This window comes from Archocentrus centrarchus, chromosome 16, assembly GCF_007364275.1.
Source record: "Archocentrus centrarchus isolate MPI-CPG fArcCen1 chromosome 16, fArcCen1, whole genome shotgun sequence".
Lineage (NCBI taxonomy): Eukaryota > Metazoa > Chordata > Actinopteri > Cichliformes > Cichlidae > Archocentrus > Archocentrus centrarchus.
The window spans coordinates 36,514,890-36,540,613 of NC_044361.1; the positions used below are offsets into that span (position 1 = coordinate 36,514,890).

The 25,724-nt window shown below is 40.1% G+C and overlaps 1 pseudogene; it reads left to right on the forward strand.

The window, feature by feature from the left end:
* The window catches only part of LOC115794243 (sialic acid-binding Ig-like lectin 14), a 58,771-nt pseudogene extending 36,793 nt beyond the window's left edge, over positions 1-21,978 (forward strand).
* The last annotated feature ends 3,746 nt before the right edge of the window (positions 21,979-25,724 follow it).

The following is a 25,724-nucleotide window of genomic DNA, read 5'->3' on the forward strand; positions in this document are numbered from 1 at the left end:
GTGCCACGATAACATGAATATGACCATGAAATAAAGTGTGTGTAAGAATGTGCTTGTCTAAAAAAGCAGTTAATGGATGCAATTCAGATACAGAGTGCATATTAAAAGGGCTTTGGTGCCATGGTGGCTCCCAAGGCCTGATAGTTATTTATAGTGTTTGCATACTTTGGCTTGATAGTGGCACTAGACATAAGAAGTGGTCACAACAAAGAATTATTGTCCTGATACACAATTCCTTATATGTACTCTGTCTAGAAGATGTGCTGAAACAAAGTGCTGAATAAACAGAATGACAAAATATTACCTTCCTTTTACGCCACTGCTACAAGGGTAAAAAGATGTATTTTCTATTTAACCATCCATATTTTGTGGGTTCTCCACAGGACTGTTCAAGCACAGGAATTCTCCAGCTCAGACCACCCTGCACAGACCACAAGATCACTAATATAATAACCATTTTTATGGCTCTGCTTTCTTTTAGTTTGTATAATATACTCCAAACAACAAGGGCAAGTGCAATGCCAAATATTACACCAAAGTATGATAGCCCCACAAATCAGCTCAGCAGTGTTCTGAAACTTACCAGAGACACAAAAACACACACGCAGCCAGGAAGTGAGTCCAAAATGCACACAAAGACAGAGGGAAAACTTCTCTTTTAAAAGCTCGACTCAACATGAAACCACAATGACAAGGACTCTGTTTATATATATATATATATATATATATATATCAGTGACGTGCGGTGAGGGTCGTGACTGGTGAGGCACTGACGTCATCACATCAGATTTACAAACATATAGCTTATTCACCATTTGATTGGCAACAGTTGTTTTGTTTAACATTAACATAGTCTGAAGCAAACCTTTTAGCTCCGGTGTTGGTCTTCCTTTAATTATTATCTTCTGCTTCGATTGAAAGTCCAGTTTAGAAAATTCTTTCAGTTGAGTTATGTAATCTTCCATGCTGAACATAAGGCCAAGCAACAGGAAAAACTAACTGGCCTTGCTAACTGTTTATGGTAGCTTGCCACCGAGGAGTCGTAGAGTCCCTGGGATCACCAGCGCCCCCTACCATGAGGCACGAGAACTGCGTGCCTCACCTAGTGTCTCTTCGCAGCAGTTTCATGATCGCTCAACACAAGAATGCATTACACACACATACAGTTGTTAATGAAAAAACAAAAAAAAAAACTGTGCATTATATACACCAGCTAAAATATAGAAATTTAGTTCATATAGTAAAAGTGTTAGAACATTTTAATAGCCACATGCAAAGGGAAAGTAATCCGGTCTCACTGCATAGCATGCCAGCACAGTTAGTAGTCATTGGCAATGACTATACTGAGCCGCACCACGGATTGCGCAATCCGTGGTGCGGCTCGCCGGGCTGGTGCCTCACCGTTCGTCTCTTAGTATTTGGCCGGCAAATGCGAAAATTCAACGATTTTGAAAAAAACTAATCTAAAAATGGTGTAGTTAAATGGAAAAGAACTTTAAAATACAAATCACTGAATGAATATAACCATTTAATTTATTTTTTAATTTATATTTCCACTATCACAGGTGAGGCCGTGCCTCACCTGCCTCCCCTGACTGCACGTCACTGATATATATATATATATATATATATATATATATATATATATATATATATATATATATATATATATATTATATATATATATTATATATATATATATATTAATAAAATCACACTTGTCAGCATGACTTCATATTCTAGTTATGTCAAAAATGTTTATCAAGTGTATCAAGCATATCTTTTTGGTATCAAAACTATTTCAGAGTGTGTTTGTGCACCAGCACTCACACTGTAGCTGACAGTAGTTCATTGAACACCACAGAAACACATAATTGCTAACTTTGTGACATCACTATGGTTCCTGTTTACACGCCTGATGGAAACTTGATAAACTCAAATATTTTCACCCATAAGGAAAAACAAAAGTACTATAGCAGTGACCATGTATTGCGTGGTATTGTTATTTGGAGAACTTTCCCGCACCTCTTTTCAACATTTATGTTTGTGCTTTGGCCCCTGTCTCTTTAAAGCCCCCCTGGCTGAAAAGGTCAGTCGTCACTGAATGTCAGCCTCAACTGCTGGAGCAACTACTGAGACACTGTTGCTTCTTCGATGGGCCCAGTTGTGCATGAGTCCCTGGGTATTTCCCCAGATTACCCATTGGATAATCCTGCCAGGATCCACTGCTGACCAAAAAGAACACAAAGGCTTGTTTTTACCAAAAGACACCTCGATGATCCCCAAAGACCTTTGGGAAAAATTCTGTGAAGTTTTGAACGTTTTGGAAGGTTTGAGTCATCTGGCAAAAAACCAACACAGCATTTCATATAAAGAGCATCACACCAACAGTCAAACATGGTGGTGGTGGTGTGATGGTCTGGGGCTGCTTTGCTGCTTCAGGACCTGGAACTGATACCAGAAAAGGAGAATGAAAAGGAGAAATGTCCAGTCATCAGTTTGTGCCCTGAAGCTCAAGTGCACTTGGATAAGCAGCAGGAAAATGATCCGAAACACACCAGCCTACATGGCTAAAACACAAAGAACTAAATGATGGTTCTGGAGCGGCCTCGTCAAAGTCTGGACTTAAATCTGATTGAGATGCTTTGAATTTGATTTTCAATTTGACGATGGCATTTGTGAGATGATCTCTCCCAACTTATTGTTGAGCAACACTCAAGTTTACTGCTGTGCTGAAACCAAATCAAGCAGCTTTTAGATTCCACACAAAACCAACTCGTTTTAGTGCTTAAACTTAACCAACAAGTAAAAAGAAAAAATAAAAATGAAAAAACAAATGAGCAAGTCAAAAACTCCCCAAACAAAGCAAAAATGAAAGTCCCAGTGGTGCCCTGGCAAACCTGAAGCTTACAGTACAGTGTATCACCATCTCACTCTAGCATTGTAGGGTCTTTACATTACAATATGAAGCACCTCGAGGTGGCTTCATATTTAGCGTGGTATAAATTAAAATTGAATCGAAATGACTTGAATTTCATTTTTGGTCTGCTTAAAGTCCACGACTTACAGACCCGATCCTGTAAGTTTAAAATCCCATCCAGAATGATGTGTTACATTATCAAGGATCACAGGGAATATTTCATCCCCTACCTCCCCTGTAAAGTTAATTCCACCCAAACAGGGCTTAAGACTTGTAATAACTATGCCAAAAAGCCTGTGAATAAAGAGGGTGAAAGTATGAGGAAAAACCCAGAGTAGCTCATTAATTTTCTTCTTCTTCTCTTCTTCTTCTTCTTCTTCTTCTTCTTCTTCTCTTCTCTTCTTCTTCTTCTTCTTCTTCTTCTCTTCTTCTTCTTCTTCTTCTCTTCTTTTCTTCTTCTTCTTTTCTTCTTCTTCTTCTCTTCTTCTTTCTTCTTTTCTTTCTCTTCTTCTTCTTTCTTTTCTCTCTCTTCTTTCTTCTTTTCTTCTTCTTCTTCTTCTTCTTCTTCTTTCTTCTTCTTTCTTCTCTTCTTCTTTCTTCTCTCTCTTCTCTTTCTTCTTCTTCTTCAGTAAAGCAGGTCTCCTCAGTAAATCAGGTTTTAGGCTTTCCAGCCCTGCTGACTCTTCTCAGAGAGCTTCCAGTTTTTCTCAGACAGAAAGCAGAGGAGCTGTAGGCTCAGTTCACCCTGACAGGCCAGCCCCGAGAGAAGATCTGGGTTCAGAGCTGAGGAGCCGAGCACCACAAAGGTGTGGAAGACAGAGAGCCACGAGTTGAAAGAGCAGGAGAGGAGGGGTAAAATAAAGAGGTGGAGTAAAGCTTTGGCTTCATTTGACAGCTGGCAGGCTTAAGAGAAATACAATACACTGATGGAAGACCACAGAGGGGAAGAGATATGTGAATGGTATAAAATGAACTTTAATGAGTTTGAGCGGGTGGGTTTGTTTTGAACAAGATTGTATGCCCGTGTAAAAAAATATGCACATGCAATAAGTGAGATTGTAGCTGGATACAAGATACAGATTCTTGTCATGAAATTTACATGGCCACACAGCACTGGCATCTACGCAGGCTGGTTCAGCACTGCATGCCCTGCACACCTTTGAAGTCTGAGCTCAGCTTTTTTCTCACCACTGGAAAATCTCCCATCTCTTTTACACACACCACACACACACACACACACACACACACACACACACACACACACACACACACACACACACACACACACACACCCACACACACCACACCACGTCATCTGTGCACTGCCTCACACTGTCTCCCTACACAGGCCTCACATAGGCGTAGTGGGAAGTGAAAGAGCACGAGCGCTGCTCTGCACAGAGACGTCAGATGCATTAATCCTGCAGCAGCTCGGTCTGCCGTGCATGGCTAATCATTGCAGTTTATTATCCATCTGCAGTGCTGTCTCCACTCAGAGCTTCAGCAGTCATTAAAGAGCCCTGCTTCATGATGTCAGTGGAGTTTAATTTGAGCTGAAGACATGGTGTCCATATTATATGAAAATAAAGACTATGTCTACACTGTAAAACAATGCACTTTATTCTGCTTTTCAGACAGGAACGGTGCACTTTCTCCTCAGTTTCTCAGAAGACTGGATATTTTGTTGCTTTTGCATCCACTCACAGAGTCATATAGAATGGGTGTTAGACGTATGAGATTCACACCCAGTAACAACCACAAGACTCTCGGCTTCATACTGTTCTGTCAGTTAGACCTATCTTCACTCCATCCAACTACTTTCCTAACTGCTTATTTACTGCTTACAAGCATCTCACTGCAGTATTACTGAAGCTGGTCTGTAGTTTTCTTTCTGCCACAGTAGCTGTTATCCACGGGACACAGACTCCTCGTCTAATACCAGGAATACTGCTTGGTATGTATTCCAATCCAATGCTTTAAAGCATATTGCACGTGTAGTGTATATGTCCATGAGCTTTTAAGCATTGGTGTGGACCGGTGTGTATTTCCAGGTACCCCCAACTGCTGACTTTAAGTAATTTCATTACAGTTAAATGTTCCATGTAATTCTGTTAAAGTAGTAAACTGTAAAATGTTAAACTGAACCGCAGTCTGGTCAAATGAAATTTACTCGACTGACATAGTTTGAATAAATAAACCTTTGATTTGATATATCACAGTGCATTTTATTTAAAATTATTGCTTCATGTTTATGAGGGCAAATATGATTTTTTTTAGTGTAGAGTCTGAGGTAGTTTTCCATAAAGTCAACACCCTGCAGTCCTGCAGTACAATAGTCTGCTGGCAGAGCAGCTTCCATTCCTCTATCCAGGACCCAGCTCAGATGAACATATCCATGTTTCAGACTTTCTCCATATAAATCATGCCAAGAGAGGAAATTCTGATCTTTCCAGTGTGCAGAGCAGTGTGAACTTTGTGCTTGTGGAGCTGTAACTACTTGAAACATGCAGCCTTGCTACTGGACGTCACGTCCTCTCTTGTTTCTGTTGTTATTTGGGTTGCCTCTTTGCTGTGTTTTACTACACTTTTCTGCACCATTACCACAATGCAGCCACACCCTCCACTAAAATGAGTAGTGGCAGAAACTACAGCGCTGTTCATCCGTCTGTACAGCTGCAGACTTACTGTGTGTGGATGTTCGCCCATGAAAAATAAGTGTGTATGTTTTCCACGTGACAAAGACCCTCAAAAACAAGATCATAGTCTTTTGGATTTTGCCAAACAGCATGAAAAAATGTAAAACTAAATAATGCTACCAGACGTATAATATTATATTTATCAGAATATTATATGTTTATAGCATGGACAAAGCAAGTGTCCATTTTGGTTTTCTAGCTTATTGCTAGACAAGCAAACTGGACAAACATGGATTACCGGGAAGTGAAACGGGAATGGGTAATTTACTTTGTCTGAAAAACATAAATTTGATGTCTTTCACAGATACAGGCTGATATTAATTTAGTTCCTTTGGTGTGCTTCTTAAGCTGCTGCAGAGGTCAGCTTATATTATTTCATACAACCCTTCCAAAGAAGCTAACAGGATTAAAATAAAAAGTAAAAACACTATGAACACTATAACAGATTTCTGTAGTGTTATTACATTAAAAGTAACACACTCTCACATCAGTGCTGAGGCTGGTACCTCTTATTTGAGGCTGCAGAAAAAAAAATCAAAGACTCATACAGGAGTTATGGAAGCTCACCTGGGGATTTGGACGGCACCATCCTGTGCAGAGCTCACTGAAACTCATGTCATTTTAATAGCTGGTATACATTTAACAACTTTTGCACAGCTGCAGCATCAGAGTTGGAGCCTGCACATCTAACACTGTGTTGAAATTACATGCCCGTCACTCTCTGAGGTATTGCGATGTGTTTGAAGTTGAGCAGCTCTAAATTGTAATTCTGTTCTACTGGAGAAAATCCTTGTCTCTGACACATCTTTAACAGTCTCTTGAACCATTTTCCCTTCTTTTATAATTCGCAGATGATAAGTGAGCCCTGTTTCTGCATCACGTCCTCGTCCCAATAAAATACAGCCTGTAATTTATCTGCTTTCTTCACATATGCTAACCTTTTCACCTTTTCGAGCACCACCACTGAGAGTCATTACTCAAGACATACCCCCTCCAAGCCCCCACCGCACTCCACTCCACCCACCTCCACATTTAGCCCTGGGCTGGATATCTATAATTCATCTTTTATCTGGCACTCACAGTCCTGCTTGCTGTTCCATACAGCCGTGCCCACTTCCCAGGGCAAAGCCGCCTGCTGCCGCTTGCTTTAATACAAATCTCACAGGACACCTAGATATGATTGTAATCCAAGGTAAACAGCCTGGTTTGCATAATCATGTGTTTCAAAAGATGCAGCGCTCAGGCTTTGTTTCAGGGGGATATAGCATGCCAAACTGGCACCGGCACTGCTGCTTTATGGGGTTTTAATAGCAACAGGGGACCCTGACCTCGGATCATATCAAAGGAGAAAGTGTGTGTGGGTGAGTGGAAGCTGGAACACGTAAAAGCCCCAAGCTTGACCTCCGTGTGTGGCACAGTTTATGACTTTTTCCAGTCCAGGGTACATGCAAGCCAAACATGCAGTACATTTCTAATACATGAGGTTATGCAGTGCATCCACACAGTTAATGTTATTTACCCCCCCCATCCTGCTGGAGAAGGAAGCAAAGCCTCAATGTAGGGAAGGATTCAGCAACACTGTAGCAACTGCACTTCATCCAGCTGTGTTTTGGAGCAGGGCTTTCTTTGGAGTTTGTTACAAAAATGGTGATTTTTCTCTCTAAATTACTAAACTGGGGCAAGATGAGCCACCCTGCAAAACTCTGAACTTTATGGTTAATTACCAGATCAGCAGATCAGATTAAAGGAATATGGTGCACTAAAATTAGACAACCTACTTTCATAAAGCCTTATCAATACATGTGTGGAAAATAAATAGTCTAAACTCAATTTTGAGTCGTGAAATTCCTGAAGTTTTTGCACTCCTGCAGAAACAGACTGAAGCCAACCAGCCGTTGTACTGTAAGAGTCTCATGTTCAGCTTCTTCTGTAAACTGCTTTCAAAAACGAAACATCTGTAACATCTGTAAACATCTGTAAGCAGCCAACATGGTTTAAAAAGTCTCTGCATACAACGATGTCCTGGGAGTCCTCTGTTAGTACTGTACTCACATGTCCATGTTTCTTTTTTGTCATACTGGTGCCATTAATAGTAATACTGCACTGAACTGTTAATTCCAGTGTACCTACAGAAGTACAAGAATTGCAAAGTGATGACTTTCACTTCATAATTATCATGGTTAAAAGAAACATGATCACAATATTATTTATTTCTAAAATTTAAGAGAAAATGTCAATGATGTCAGTCAAATTTCAAGTGCGTGGAGGTGGTGAGACAGTCAATGCACACAAAAAGAACAATCACACATTTCTGTGATATTATCATGTGTGCATTATTGACATGGTGACCACACAGTTATCATGGTGTTCTGGTAAAGAGGCTGTTTCTAGTCAGAGAGTTCAGTTAATGCTGAAAAGATGAGTTGTTAGATACGTTTGTTAGGTGAACGATGCTGCTGCTCCTAATTAAAATCTCCACGATGCATTTACAGACAGTGGAAACTCCAGAGCTGCTTATGAAGCACCTGCTGCAGGGACACAGTAACTGACTAAAATACTAAGATGTCTATCATTATCATAGTATAAACTTATCTGGAAGCCTCATGCATAATAATAATGGTTTCAAGTGTCTATACCTTATTTTCCACCTTTAAGACGTCTCCACGAGGAGTGAGTTTGGTTTGTTTTGTTTTTTTTAATAGAAATCACCCATTTAGGACTTAAAGATATGCATAAACAGGCACTCTGACCACTTTGAGTGACAGGTGGGTGATATTTTAGTTGGTTTTAATGAAAAACTAAGTTTTGAACCAAGCTGTCTGTCCCCAATCTGGGATCCAGGGTTCTTGGCATGTCTAGATTTTCTGTAACTGTGGACATTTGATTATGGTTCTATAGTCTGCTTTTGGATTTTTTACCTGTGTTTGTATAACCAGTCTCAGTTTCCCCTTGTCTGTTGTCATGTGGTGTGTCATGGTGTGTTCCCTGGAGATCCTCGTTTCTGGATTATTTTGGTGTTTTGTAAGAGCTCAGCAGTAGAAGCTGCTTTTGCGTCTATGGCTTCCAAGTCCTGCGTTTTGGGTCCATTGTCTGCCTGCCACACAGCTGCTCTCGACTACCCAGACATCAGCAACATCAACTGGTACCTCCCCATCTCTACCTTTGTGTCCAAACATGGTGGCATCTGGTTTTAAAAAAACGAAGCAAAATTAAAACCAGGACCCAAAAACAAAGTTATTGACAGTCAAAATGACAAATTTGTGGCTTCAAAACCAACCAAGTGGTTGGTATCATGTGTCACGGTGTCAGAAGGAAGTTCAACTGAACTACATGTGCCTGCCTCTGCGTAAAAAGATCTTCCCTGAGCAGATTCACTGCATCAGTCACAGGTTAGAACGTGCAGTCTGTGATGCTGTGAAACATATTATAGAGGAGTCATTTTCACATGTTTATCGACTCTGCAATTTGAAACTTTGCTGCTCTCAGTAAATGAACCAGGGTTGCATCCTTCCATGTGCAGATGTTGGTAAATGGGGGCGACGCACTGCAGATGACCCTCCACAGCCAAAAGTCATCAAAGCAGGCAGGTTTTTTTAGGGATCCATTGCAGCAGAGAATTTATTTATTAAACTGACAGCATTTTGTACTGATGCACTTTGACATTATTTCACACTAAATCAGGGGTCGGCAACCCGTGGCTCCAGAGCCCCATGCGGCTCATCCAGGCTTAATCTGCGGCTCTGTGCGGCTTGCGGAAGTAAATTATAAGTATCCGACTGAAGTGCATTTTATTTTGTCAGTTCCGGTTTTTGTTGTAGTTTTACAACAAAAACACAGACCTGCTGATCTTAATGCAAGCCCACATCAGCTGATGGCTCAGCTGATGTACAGTACATCTAATTGGCAAATCTCACACAGAACATGCTATCAGCTGCTGCCTCTGCAAGCAGCTTTGTAACCCACCCACACCCTGGCTTCTCAATGTCACCCTATATTCTGAATTAAATGTCATACGTGCTGCCTCACTGATGAGTGCCAGAGGCTGCCAGGGCACATAAACAGGGATTGAACTGCACCTTAAAACATTTCACATAAGCTGGTTGTTGGTTTGGGTCTTTGTTGCATCAGATTTGATGAAAGCACATTTGGATTCATCATCGTGCATCAAGGAGAAAAAAACTACACATTCTGAATCTTCAGTGAGCAAATTGTTCATATTGAAATGCAGATTTCTTTTTCCTTGAAGTGTTCGTGTTGGTTGCTCCTATGCTTGTTTGTTTATCATTTTTTCCCCTGGCGAGCCTGTGCTTAATGTTGTAAACCTTTGAACTGTGTGTAATTTCCTAAGGCAAAAATCTGCAGAGATGTAAACTTATGGAAAGTGTGTATCGAGGGTCAAAATGTAAGCAAGGAAAGCCTCATGCACAACCTTAACCCCCGAGGACACACCACAGTCACTGAGTCTGTAAATGCGGACACTGGGATTGTGTTGTTGATTGTTTCTATCTTGTTAATGAATTCTAGATGTCTTTAGAGCTGCTTGCAGGGGCTTTCGTCTTTCTGTGTTAAATCGAACATAAATTGTCAGTTTTAATCCTCCCATGTTTTTTGTGGTGTACGGTACATGTGTCTGCTTCACTCTCCATCTCACATTATCACTCAGGAACCACAGTGAACATCAAAGACAAGCCTCCACTGACCAAGAGCTCCACTGCCCATCAAACAAGTCAAAGCGAATGAAAAAAATAAAACTATTTAATGAGAAACTGCTAGATTTAGAATTCCAGATCACAGAAAAGATTTAATTAATTTTTTACAACATGAACACGCATATTGGCTCTTTGATGGTATTTGCTGTATAACCTGATATGTTATGTAAAAATTCAATTTTTTCATTCCATTATCCAACTGCTGGGGGTTAGTATAAGAGGAGAGCTCTGGAGCTGTCTTTGCTCCAGCTGTCCAGAAGCCACGACCTCGGGTGGGCTAAATTGGTTTCCGCTGGCCTGCTTTGTAGCAGAGACCGAGTCTCTCTGAACTTCTGCCAGATCAGTTTGGGATCCTAACCCCTTCACTGACTCTGTTTTTGCCCTTCTTCTGCCCCACGAAGGTCAGATGGATTAGCACATACCTTTCAAGTCCACAAGAGTATATGAAGTCATGGTTTCAGGGCTATTTTCAGTACCATGCATCACTGCCATTGTTACAAGGACACCTTTGAGCAAACACTATGACAAGTTGATACTGGAAAAATCTCAACCATTAAAACTAAATACTTTGCATATGAATAATCGTGTTCTTCCACCAGTCTGCTGTTCACAAATTAGACCTTAATTCTGTCAGACTGACCATGAAAAGCTTTGTATACACACCACACACACACACACACATAGTGCTATGTAACAGATTAATAAAATACTAACCAAATACTAAGTCAGAAGTTGAACACCAGATTGACATGTTTTTTTTTCAGCCAGCTTGGCACCTCCAGATATTCTAATTATGGGATTTACTTGCTTGCTTCATTTTTGAGGTTGCTGCTTGGTTTGTAGCATTTCTCTTGCTTGGCATGAACTGTCACTCCAAAACATTAAAAGAAACTGATTATTTGATTAACTGCACGTGGCGTTTTGGAGAAAGATCGTATCTCTTGAAACATTCAATCCTTTGTTTTAAAGTTCTGCCATGTGAAGTGCAAGAGACAGATGAGCTGAACATTACAGTGCTGAGAAACAAAAAACACAGTCTACAGTTTAAACCAGTTTACTTTTGGTTCCTTTCATGTTTTGAAAGCATTTAAAAGGATTTCAGTCAACAATGTCAGGCTGACAAAACATGACTCCTTAAAAGCTACAACTTAAACTTTAAGGGTTTCAGTTGCGCTTAATGATATCACAATGGATACTGTTTAAAAAGGCATGAATTGAAAAACAGAATATGGAAAACATTTTTGGACTTGTTGGGAAAAAAATGGAGAGCACAGCAATGTGCTCAGAAATGTCTGAAAAGCCCCTCAAATATAATGTGTCCTGTCGACTGTTGGGGTTGTGCATTCACCACAAAGACTCTGCCTTTGCTCCATTCTGTGTCCTGCTCTTGCAAAGTTTATGAAACTTTGACTGGTTATAATGTTGGCTGATCTATTTTAGTTCAACCTTACATGAACTCGCTGTGACTGACAAGTGGACTAACACTAATGAGACCTGAGCTGAGTTAGCTGGTAAATAAATCATGGCGCTCAGGTGTGTAGTGTAGAATTTTTATATCCAAGGTGCTGCATGATATCAGGTATTCAATTTCATGAAGATTTCTGTGTGAATTAGTTATGACTTCCTGAACTGAGACATAAGCTAAACTAGTCCTTGAAGGTAAACCAGTGAGATACATATAACAACTGGTGTTGTTATAAGTTTAGAGCAAGTTTAGACCGGGACAGGACAGCATAACATTTGACCTAAAACAAAGTAAACTACTGAAAAAACAAAAAACTGTCTTTAAACTGATCAAATCTTAAATCTATGGGCGTGCTGGGGTTTCCTAAGAGTTCACTAAAGTGTGATTCTGTTTGAGCTGCTGTTCAGGGAAACAACATAGATGTCTCATACAGAAAAGGCATTGGAAGCCATGCCAGAGCTAATAGAGCAGCCAAACAAATGTTTGACTGGAGAAAACACAGAAGGAGAAAACCCATCTGAGCTCACTGCTATGTTGCCATTAAATGAGACAAAAAGGACAAAAGAAATACAAAAGACAAAAAAAAAAAAAATGTAAATATAATTTAAGAACTTTGTTTCTTACGAGTGGATTTAAGCAGGTCTGTTTTTTATGTGTTAATTTTTGGTCCCCTGTTTGCCAAGACTTTTGAAAATGATTTTCATAACTGCAAAATTGCATTCTTATAGTATACGGCAGAGGTTAGTGGTACTTTTATTTTAGAGGGTTAAATGAAAGAGTAATTTTGCACATAAAAGTGTGATTGAATAAAATTATTTATTTTTAAAATTTTAACTATATGCACAATAACTGCTGTTCAAAGTAACTCCTCAAAGTACTCCTTCCATCTTCTCAGCACGCTCTTTTTGCTTGGTAGCACATTTCCACCTCTACCCTTAATCACCCTAACCTGCTGCACGTCCTTTCCAACTTGACCTCTCTGCCTGGACATTTGGTACAAGTCCTATTCTTCTTCCTTAGTGTCCAGCCTCATACAACTCACTATAAGCTGCTGTCTCCCTTGTAGTCTCCTGTCTCTTCAGCTTGTACCTTCTTTCAGACTGTACATTTTGATTATATTCTTTAAATCACTTTATTTATATCCTCATATTGTGCAATAGTGTAAGGGTAGTTGTCAAAGCTTTTCCCTGCTAGCTGTACCTTGTATGAGCGTGCACAAATAAACTTTGAATTGATTTGACCACCCCTTTCAATTCCACCTTCAAACTTTGCTTCCTGTCCACATCACGGTGCAGCAGTTTGAATCCATGTCCACTGTCCTGGCTTTGCTTCCCTTCCACCTGGTCTCCTGAACAGACAATATATTTACCTTCCTTCTCTCATCATATCAGCAAACTCTCCCTTTTCTAGTCATAGTTCCCACATTTTAAGTCCCTGCACCTCTACATTCATGCTTTCCTTCTCTCTCACTGCCTCCTAACACTCCGTCTCCCTTTCTGGCATGGAAATTTCATTTTTGATGATCCTCACATTTGATTTGGCAAAGATTTATACCCTTTCTGATACAATCCTTGGCATTTTTTTCTAGACTTAGGACCAGCATTAGGAGTACACTGGCTTGTGGCTCCTCAGTGGCTGGTATTATTGTAAGAGACTACCAAAACAAAATTATGAACTTGTATGTGTATATGTATCCCAGAGCTTGTGCAGCCATGTTTTTAACTTCAAATTCCATTTGGTTCTTTTGTTGGAATCACATGGATCCAAATAGAGATAAAGCAACAAAAAGCAAGCTCTGGTAAAGCTCAGAATGGGTCTAGTACAAAAACAGACTGAGAAGTGGGAAACCAAAAAGAGCACAGGTAAGCAAACAAGAGGCAAGAGGAAGTGAGACAAAGAGAGGAGGAGATATGACTACATATGCACAGGAGACATATCTGACCTCTTAGTCGACCCTGTACACTGCCCCATTCAAGGCCCCAAAGCTATGAAACAAGCTGCCCGAGGAAATCAGGTCAGTGGAGTCAGTGACCTCTTTTAGCCTTCATGGCTTTGCTGGAATTGCTGGAACTGTGCCTGTTTAAAGCATTACTGTGGAGAACTGGGAGACTTCTGGCTTTCTTGAAAACCACTCATCCAAACAACCTGCCACTGAAGTCATTTGTCACAGGGAACCAAATAAATGAATAAATAATACATAAGGCCTAATGTTAAAGTTAGATTTAGTGTTAGGTTATTATTGGGTGAGGGTTTGGCATTGTGATGGGTTAACACAGAGGTCAGATTTCTGGGAATGCAAATGATGTCAGTGAATGTCATCACGAGACAGCCGGACAAACGTGTGTGTGAACAGGCAGCGGTCACCTAAACAATGCATCCATGGAGCGCAACACATTGGATGAACACCTGTTAATGTAGCTGAAGAAACAGACAGATATATACAGATTTCTCAAATTATTAGTAAGATTTTTTTTCCTTGTTTTGTTGCTTGTAAGAAGCACTTTGTAACAGAATTCTAGAAAAGTGCTTCATGAGTGACTGCAACATTGTATCTCACATTATACTAGGGCAGAAATGCTGTATTCTCAGTTCCTATACTACCCTGTCACGTGTTTTCTCATCTCAAAGTCAGAGTTAAATCTTATAGAACACGCTCTTCCTGTCCAGTGTTGAGGTCGGGTGTCTTTTATAGCCCTCACACATTACGCTCTCGGGCTGCTGTCCAGATGCACTTGGGCATTGGTCCATACTGAATGCGAACAGCACAAAGGTAGAAAGGGAAGCCAGCATGTCATATATCCAAGTCAAACCAGCAGCTGAACTAATAGATCTGCTGCCAGATAGACAGGAAGGTTGGATCAGTTATTCAGCAGTCTTTGCATATGCAGCTGGGGGCTGGGAAAAAGAAGAAGAAATGTTTGGACCCAGTGCAGAGCAGTAAATGTTTCCTTTTGTCGGTAAGTTTTATCAAAGGGACGCCTGGATAAAAATCTTGGACTGTGTATAAGTCACATCTGCAGACAATTTTTCAAATGTTTCTCCGCGGACTCTTTGCATTTGTATTTCCAAAAGGGAATCCATTACAGGTAAACAGGCATTCAGCTCCTTAGACATCAAAGCAGATTTGATAGGGAAAAAAAATTGTGTGTGTAATGAGGCATACTTTGTACATAACGCAGCTCACAGTACATGCATAATGGGAGAGGTCATCGGCTTAAAAGGTTTTTATGAGATCATTCAATGTGTTTTGCTTGATTTTGATGAGATTGTCACTTTCAGTAATGTGAACATTGACTTTCCAACTACATGCATACCTCCCATTACTCAACTCATTCATTTTGTTGAATGATTACCAAATGTATAAAATATGCTTTACAGTGTGATGTATTAACTTCCCTTGCTTTGCCCACTAGCACTGCCTTTGCCATCCTGCTGCAGATCATTTTACGTATAAATGCATATACTGCACAGGCAAATAATAAAAATGTAATCAGTTTATGAAACTGTGTGTACATCCATCATCATTTTGCACTTGAAAATAAAGCATACAAACAGATTTTATTGTTTAAAAGTAAATATTTTTTTTTCCAAAAAGTGAAGAACTGAGTTAATCTTTTTGTATTAAATTGTAGTGTCTAGTTTTCATACAGGCAAAGTGGTTGCTGACCTGACTGTGAATGTGTGTTATAATAAATGTGTATTGTTTCATGCTGATATGAGTTATTATTTTGTCTTTTTGAGCTCTGATCCCTGCATTATTGCATAGACTGCCGCACATGTACAGACCTGCACAACAAAATGTGCATGTAAGCTTGTATTTGTGTGAAACTAAATGCTTTGATATTGAATAGAAAATGAATCTATAACTGTCCTGTTACTAATGAGCAGCAACCAACACCGCTAAAAACTGCACTGCCTTGAATGCCCACTTGAGGCTGAGTCCAAAAGCAGGTTGGATTAGATTGTTACTGAGCACTTATTAACAGGCACCCACATCTGCCCATAGCACACATACAGTTTATAAATTCAGCTTGCTAGCATTAGCTGAAAACTCCACCCTCTCATTCAAATATGGTCACTCCTGACTCCTTCTGCAGAGTCCAAGGCCAATGGCAAAGAATGTGAGCTTTTCCTTGGGCCCAGCAAATGAACACTGGGACATGTGCCCCAGTTAAAGGGGTCTAACGCTGATAGTCCTGAGAACTGGTGATTTACTCAAGCAGGCATTGTTTTCAAACCCTCTGAACTGTTGACTGATCAGTTAGACTGGAAAAAGACAACAACATGCATGTGTGTGCTTCAAAAAGCTACACGCATGTCAAAATGTTGTGAAAAAGCCCATGAATTATAGATCAGAAGCCCAAGCTTCCAACTGTGATTGATTGGCCTGCCATCATTAGTGGATACCATGAGAGTATGCACGTGTATGTGTGTGTGTGTCTGTAGGTGTGTGTGTCTGTAGGTGTGTGTGTGTGTGTGTGTGTGTGTGTCTGTGTGTCACAGCTGAGGCATCAAATATTGCACATACATGTACACAAAATACTGTATATACAACGCTGCAAAGGTGAAGTGATTGATTGTTGCACCTTACTTAACTGATGCAATGCATGTCAAGCTTTGCATTTTAGCGTGGTGCATATAGCACAAAACAATTCTCAGGAATCACACAATCCATCACGAAGACCTCAGATCAGCCCCAAATTCATTCTGCAGCATGAAAACAAGCCCAAACATGCAGCAAGAGTCAGAAAGAATTATATTCAGCCGCAAGACAAACAAGGAGTACTGCAACAGATGGTCTGACCCCCACAGAGCATTGATCTCAACATCATAAAGTCAGTCTGGTATCACATGAAGAAACAGAGGAAACTGAGACAGCCTAAAACCACAAAAGAATAACTTCACCAAGATGCCTGGAACAGCCTACCAGTGTAGTATAATAAAAAATCTTGAACAAGAGAATCGCTTCCTATTTAATCCTGCCAGTTTAGACTAATTGGAAATTACAGTTGTGATCTGAACTCAACGCCTCACCAACAGTTATTTCCTCCATTTATTGCTACAAGATGCCAAATTTCTCTGGCATCTTATGGTCTCTGGTTGCCCTCATTGCTAATCACTTACTGAGTGTATGCTCCTTAAGCACTACAGCATACTGACTTCACAAAGAGCACAAGTATGAACAAAGGTGTGCTTATTTTCCTACTGAATGCGGAAAGGGACTATTTTTTCCAAATTTCTTAACAATAATGGAGCTGAATGACACTTGGCATTAATGGCTGGTTTGGTTCATTTTGGGGATTTGTTTTGAACAATCAGGCCCCATCTTTAAAGACCTCATAGTACCTTATTAACACTTACTAACAGAGAACTTCACTCTCAGACTGCTGGCTTACTTGTGGTTCCTCGGATACTTAAGAGTAGAATGGGTTATTATGAGTTATTAATAATCTCTGTCTCTCTCTGTGTCTTTTGTCCTGTCTCTCTCCCCTCAACCCCAATGGTCCCAGCAGATGACTGCCCCTCCCTGAGCCTGGTTCTGATGGAGGTTTCTTCCTGTTAAAAGGGAGTTTTTCCTTCCCACTGTCACCAAGTGCTGCTCATATTGGGTCGTTTTGACTGTTGGATTTTCTCTGTATTTTTGTAGAGTCTTTACATTACAATACAAAGCGCCTTGAGCTTGTTGTTGTGATTTGGCGCTATATAAATAAAACTGAATTGAATCACTCAGGACCTGTATCAGGTCTTTGCTGAAGTTTCCTATTTCTCACGGACATGACCTTCAGATACTGTTCGTCTGCTGTAGATAGTGTTTTAGGAGTTCTGCTTCTTCAATTTCTTTTTAAGGACACACTACACACCATGTCTAGATGTGAAATATAGATACGTTTTGGGCTAACAGCTCCGTGTCAGGGCAGAAACGTGTGTTGTCATGTAAATATGGCACACAACTTTATTTTGCTTTTCTTGTCACCACATTTACTGGTCATAAAATCCTGCTTGAGGTCATTTTTTAAAGGTGGGCAGTCTTCTATCTTCACAGTCAGTTTGAAGAATTTGTTGCCACCTTTCAAGCTACAAACTAACAATGACTAAAACATTTGCTTATTACCCAATGATGAAAATGCATTTTTAATTAAAGTCATCAGTGCAGACATTGTTTAGCACAGCTCACGCATCATCAGTCAGATCTTCAGTCAAATGGTAAATTCACACATTAATGACCAGATTCAGAGCTCTGGTTTCATACTTGAGATTTAACGATTTAAATAAATATTATCTGAAATTTGAGATTCAGACTGTGCATTAACCCCAAACAGGTCCAGTATTTTTTTAAACTGAAAGCTGTAAGACATGTTGGGATTTTAGGTTTCCTTTAAAGACTCGTGCAGAAGAGCTCAGCTCTGAGTTTAACACCCTCCATCTACATCTGTTCTTTCACAAACAGCTGGATGTCAGCTCTTTACATTTCAGATGGCATCACTCATTTCTAATAAATATGACTGAGCAGGTTAAGGCCAATAACAATCTGTCTCAGCTTTAATCTGTCAGTATGAGAGCTCCTCATCAGTATTCATTATTTCACACATCATATATTTAAATGCTCAGACGACACCGCTACGTTATGTTTACTCTTTATGAATAACAATGCAAGCATCACATTCATAAGAAAGGCAGCTTGTTGACTTTAATGACACAAAGTGCCTCATTTTAAATGTGGAAAAGACTCAGGAGAAAATTTTTGATGCATGTAATGTTGGTGATCACAACTTTCTGGGTCCAGCTACAGTATGTAGCTTCAGTTTCTCTCTCTCTTACACACACACACACACACACACACACACACACACACACACACACACACACACACACACACACACACACACACACACACACACACACACGGTTCCCACTAATGGGGTTCCCACACACCAAACTGCATGGTTCTTTGGTTAAAATCTTGCACATCCAGTGCAAACAACTACAGAGGACACAGCAGTGCCTGTAACTCCCACAGTGTTAAAACAGTACAGATTCTGTTACAGATACAATATAAATAGGAACAAGAAAAGCTTAGATATGCAGATGTGTTAGCAGAGAGGCTGTATGCAGCTGAAATGGGGAAACACTGAGAGAAAGAGTTTCTTTTAAATTCTTTAAATTCTTTAATGCTGGTAATCTTTCTTGAGGAACTTTTTAACACTGCTGTTTACGATCTTAATTCCTGCGGGCTTGAGCCCATAGGAAAGCATTCTCATGGTAACACAAAGATGCTGCACGTGTTGTACGATGTTGAAGTGTTGAAAAACTAAATGTCATGTACATCTCATGTTTTCTCTCTGATATTGGAGAGTCTTTGGGGCTGATCTGAGGTATTCAGTATTCAATGATACGATTTTTCAGGGGAACAAAAACACAAAACAAAAAAAAACTAACAAATAAATTTAGCCAATGATAAACATTTTGTGATCAAATATATAATATGCAGATATATAAATATATAATAAGGTCAGTGGTGTGATGAGAAACTTCCTGAAATCTTGCTGCAAGAAGAAGGAAGACACAGAAAAGAGAGACGAGGAAAAGCAGAGCTCAGCAGAGGTCAGGACGGAGAGAAGAGTGAAGATGAACAAAAAAACAGACACAAAAAACATCTCGATGTATCTTTTATTTTGAAACTCTTTTTCACATTTATAGAAGTGCTGGGGAAGTTCAGTGACCATTATACGTTCTTTAAATATTATAGATGACCTACTGCTGTCCTGGTTATTTACTGTATGAGTGCTATTTTTGCGCTGTGAGAATTTTTTTTGTTCACTGTTTCAGGAACAACTTCGGAGTGAGCATGCCACATCCTTTATTTGTGTGATTCCTTTGTTTTATTTTTATTGTACATGTTTGCTGCAGCTCCTGGATCAGTTATTCTGTGGAGTAAAGAGGATGTCTCTTTTTGGCCACAGCAGGTTTATTTGCAGTAGAGGAGAGACGGGAAACTAGGGAAAGATACAGGGGAAGACACGCGGACATACTGGTAACAGGCTGGGACTTGAACCTGCGTCACCCGCACCGCAACGTGGCATATGGATGTTATTGCCAGCTTTAACTACTAAGCCACCTGGGCGCCCGAGGATGGTTGTTCTCATCTGGGCAGCTCTGCTGTTCTCTGTGTGCGCTCACACAGGTTTGCAGCTTCTCCTCTGTAATCCTGTCACTCTGCAGATATGAAACTTTTTTCTTGACATGCGTCCAAAGCAGCTTATCTTTACTAAGATATCATGTTTATTACTGCAAACTACATATTCTTGTCACTATCTTTATCTTCCCCTTTGCACTAAGAGCAGCCTCAGCATGGGGACAAGAACACTGTGACAAAGATTACTGTGTTACTCTGAGTGAGCGAGACCTAACGGCTGAGGCTGGACTCTGTTGTGGTCCCGTGTTCTTTCACGATTGCTGTTGCCTTCACACCCAAACATATAGTTTGGTCCAAATGTGAAACATCTAAAAAATTTTGTGGTGATGCCGACATAACATTTCACAGCAACAAAAACGCAGACAAGAAACCTCAGACTGAATTTGAAGTACGAGTGTCACTTCTGGAGCCCGATGTTAGTCGGAAGAACTCAGATCTCAGAGCGTCTGATTCTGGATCATATCAGTTCAGACTCACTGATGACCTGAATGGGAAACAAGATGGCTTTAGATTCATTCCAGGAGTGACCGTCTCTGTTAAAGGCAGGAAAAGCTACTCTGAGGGCAAGACTGTAGAAAATACATATTCAACAACAAGTGTACAACAACATTTTGAGTATTTGAGTATTTTCATCATCTTAATGAAGTGTTAGTTCATTTTGGGAATTTGCTGACCACTACAAGCACTTGGAACTGCAGCCGTTCTTAATAACAGGCCAGAAAATATCCTATCATTTGAGCTCGGATTTAATTCCACTAATGGCCAGCATTTCAATTAGGTCTCATTCAGAAGCCCACAGTAAAGAATCCCACACTGACAGAGGGACAGCAGCCTCTCCAGGTCTCTGCTCTGCAGCCGTTCCTGAAATCACCTGGACATGGAGAGGAGCAGGAGGGACTGACTCTCACGTCACAGATAGCACCAAGACTGAGAATCTGACTGCTTTCACACAGAGACACGTCTCAGCTTTGACCTTTGACCCTTCAGCTGAACATCACAACACCAATGTCACCTGCAAAACTAAATGGAAAAGACTTCAGCTCTGAATGTGAACTGTCTCAAATTGGCTTTTAAAGAAAAATCTGATTTTAAAGAATTGACTTTACTCTCGCAAGAAAGTTAGAAAGTCAGAGAACATTGTTGTGTAATTTATCTTATTTGTCTCATAGATGTGAAGGAAGTTAAAATCAGTGGTGTTACAAATGTGAGGGAGGGTGAGGCTCTGAATGTGAACTGCAGCATTTAAAGTTTCCCCTCCAGCTCTGGTTGTGTGGTCGAAACTTAGCTCCAACACAAACCTGCACAGTGACACGGGATCAGCCTCCCTCGTCATCCGTAACGCGACAGCAGATCACTCCGGAAGTTACATTGGCAATGCTTTTGACACAGCTGTGACATCACATGTCGATGTGATTATGACTTGTAAGTAGATAGCACTAATCCTGAAACTGAAATTCAGATTTGCACCAATCCTAGGCCATCCCTTCTCTTCTGATTCTGTGTTTAGAGGGCTTTCAAAGATCCAGGATGGCTCTGGATGTGTGCTTCAGGCAGAGGTTTGGATCAGTGAAGAGTTTCCTTTACCTACCATCAAATGGCCGCTCCCGAAGAACCACACCGAGTACGCTGTCATCACCACTGTGTCCAGTCACACAGTCAACAGCACTGTCAGCCTAACTGTGAAAAACCATGGCAGCAGCACTGTTGAATGTGTCAGCAACAATGGAAATGGAGACGAAAGAGAAAAGCTCCTGATCCAGGAAATCTTGTCTGAACAACATGGTATGATTTCATCATCACTTTCACCTTTTCAGTGCTGCAGTTTTTAATGCAGCCTCTGTAATTAGATAATTAGATAGTTCTTCTTTTTCATGTACTGTAAATACTTCAAAAAAACATGGACTTTTTCATGTTACTTCCTTGGAGTTATGACCAGTCATGTGGTTTTATTTCGTGTAAGGTAATTGGTTGTTTTACATGTAGCCCAGTACTGACAATTTATTGAGCTGCACCTCATTACTGCCAAGTTGCAATGTAAATTATGATATTATGATATCTTCTTTCTTCCTAAACTTCAGTAATCAGCACAGCAGGTTTGGAGCATGAAGACAGTTCTTACAATTTGAGTTGCAGGTAATCTTATTGTAAATAGAATGCTTCTCTTATCCGTTGCTGTTGCATCGATCCTTGTGAATTTTACATTTTATGTTTTTTAGGCTCTGCAGACACACTGGATACAGCGTCCGCATCTGCAGTGATGCGGACGCTGCACCGGTCTGCTGTGGTGAAGAGGGAGCTGAGCATGAAAGCGAAGCTGTCAATTTACCGGTCGATCTACGTCTCTATCCTCATGAGCTTTGGGTAGTGACCAAAAGAACGAGATTGCAAATACAAGCGGCAGAAATGAGCTTCCTCTGAAGGGTGGCTGGCCTCTCCTTTAGAGATAGGGTGAGGAGTGCAGACATTCAGGAGGGGCTCAAAGTAGAGCCGCTGCTCCTCCACATCGAAAAGAGCCAGTTGAGGTGGTTTCTGATTAGGATGCCTCCTGGGCGCCTCTTGCGTGAGGTGTTCCGGGCATGTCCTACAGGGAGGAGGCCTCGGGGCAGACCCAGGACACGCTGGAGAGATTATATTGCTCTGCTGGCCTGGGAACACCTCGGGGTCTCCCCAGATGAGTTGGTAGAAATAAGTGGAAGAACATGGATGGATGGTTAAAAGTTAAATTTCATTGACCTTATTGATTCAGATAATATCAATAGAAGATCCCACACAGCACCTCAAACCCCATCTCATCCCACACCTTCGCTCCTGAAAGTTTTCTAATCAGGCAGACGTGTTTTGTAGCTGATGATTTTGTTAGTTTACAGACTAAAAGAAGACTGCACTGCCACATATCTACTGACACCATAAAAGACAACATATGTGTTCTATTTAGTTTGTGTATGTGTATGATTTTATGAATATGACATTTAAATGGTATTATTTTGAGCTACACACACCTTAAAACCCTTTTTTACCATCTCCTTCTCCACCTTCACAGCTGACAGATTTTGTAGCATAATCGTGAGCATCTGCTATACACGAAACAGCTTTTTGTGCCAATTTGGAAAACTTAAACAAAATCGAATCAAATTCAAATTAAATCAGCTTTTAAAATTGATCGGACATGATCTTGTCATGTCATGTATTGTGTTGAGCTTTTAAAATGAAAAAAAGAAGAAAGAACCCTTCTCTGATGCTTTTCACGATTTCTTTTTGAAGTATGATTTGCTTGATTCTTGATGACAAAAACAATTTATATTTGTATATATTTGAACTTTTATAAAAAAGTCCCTTTCCTCATTCCACGGTGTTTGTGGACTTGACCTTTTATTGTTTAGTCTGTTTTCTCTTCTGATTTATGATTTACATTGTACAACATGTTACTTTTGTGTTCAGTCAGTGGCTGTGTGCGTAATTTCAGATTTGTGGCCAACAATATGTACAAATCTGGAAGTCCTTATTAATATCTTTGGTCTTTAATATTGTTTTGAAAGTATGATGTCATCCATTAAATGCATGTGACATCTACAGATAATTCTGAGCATTTTTGTCTAAAATTTACATAAAAAAATATGTTAATTGCAAACTTAAGACACTGAAATAAGATTTCATTGCGCAGCTGGAAACGGCTTAATTATGGTCTGGTGGTACTTTACAAACAGTTGTGATAGTTTGTGTATTTTTAATTGTCTTATTAATATATTTCTGTTTCACACACTACATCAGTCAGTACCAGACCACTGAACACAATTTTGAATATAGCTTTATACCTTTGGTATTTATTTATTTATTATTCTTACACTGGGCTGTTGAGTGTCAAACTGTCAAACACATATACAGCAGTCTGCTGTTAGACCGTGAAAAGCTTCACTGAAATAGCTGGAGATAATAATGTTGCCCAGAACGTAAAATGTTCAATGATCATCTTCAGTGCACACATAGATCACTGGTTTTAGTCTATTTTTACCTTGATAATAAGGACCTGGCTATCAATAACATGTAAAATGTTTCACACACTGCAAGATTAAAGTCGTATGTAGTCATCATATCTTTCTTAATCCCAATCTATTGTTCTATCTAACCAAACACCAAATCTATAACCAGCGATGAAGTGTTTATTCACTTTTGATCATTGTTTAATAATTTCAGTACATTTTATCTGAAAGTTGAGACTCGGGATTTTACAGCAGCTGCGCTCCTGAACCCACACTGGATATGCTGAGGACAGACCGCACACTGACCCAAACAGGTCCGGTATCTTTTTAATAATTTCTCTGTAAAGACAGCTCTTTGACAGCTGTAGCCTCAAATGGAACTTCAGCTGTTGCCTTGGGTGGGATGTTCACAGGTATTGTTACGATATGACTGAATTCTCGTGGTACATAATATGGTTGCATACCAACTGCCAATAATTCAATTTCAGGACAACACATCCCTGGATAAGTGGAAGAAAATGGATGGATGGATGGAGGGTTGAAGCACATTTTCTAGAGTTTATTATGTTGCCTGTAAAATCAGTAGTGCTATATAAATAAAACTGAATTTAACTGATTTAAATGAATTGAATTGAAAATGAAATTTATTTACAACAGACCAGACTCCTCTACTCTTCGATCAGAATAACTCTGATCATTTAGCCAACAGAAGGTTTGAAAAGCATCGAGAGAAGTCTGCTGAGAGTTGGCCAACAGTACCCTGGTGTTCAAGAGCACTTCCTTATCAATATGGACAGTTCAGGCATGTTCAATAACATCACATCTTTCACACCAGCACGTGTTCCTGTGCTAAAATCCCAACATTTTTTAATAACTGAAAGTAAAAACAGTTTCATCTGGATTTAGAAACTCAAATTGTAGAAACTGTCAATGATTCATACCTATTCTTTGCATGGTGTATCTTAGTAATAACAAAAAACCTTGGCTGGGTAGCAGGGTGTTTTCAGAACTGATAACAATCTGAGCTGGTGGAATTTCAGTTGAGGCGACACTGAGGAGCCACGTCTCACAGGGCAGGTTTCTATGTCTGCCGACAGAATGTGCTGACATATCACATCATCATTCTCAGCCCTGCTCTGCTCTCCACATCCTCACCAACACACACACACACACACACACACACACACACACACACACACACACACACACACACACACACACACACACACACACACACACACACACACACACACACACACACACACTTCATGTACAGATATACACACATATTCAATCATTCACCATCCTCTGACTGCCATTTGGCCTTATGTCACACAGGTAGTTCTTAGGAAAAACATGCAATGAAATATTGTAGAATACAATATTGTATTGCATCTGGTAGCTCAAATGTTGGCATAGCTTCAAATATAGAAGTTTTGAGTTCCAGTGTGCTAGACATAGAAACTTGTCTGTGTTGTTTCTGCTTAACAACACACTTAACATTGTTGGCTTTGTCCAGAATCTTTTCTCTCTTATCAGTGGATTCCTATCGGGTCAGCCAAACATGTCAGAGTACAGTGATCTAAGACATTTTTCTGCTCCTCTGCTCAGCAGGGCTGGGAGGATGCAGTCCTGCCATTTCACTGTCTTCTGTGATTACAGTATGCCTGTATGTATGTGTGGGTGTATGGTTGGTTTAGAAAGCAATAGTTTTGTTGTTAGTATAAACATTGGAAGGACAAATACAGTAAATCTATGCTAGA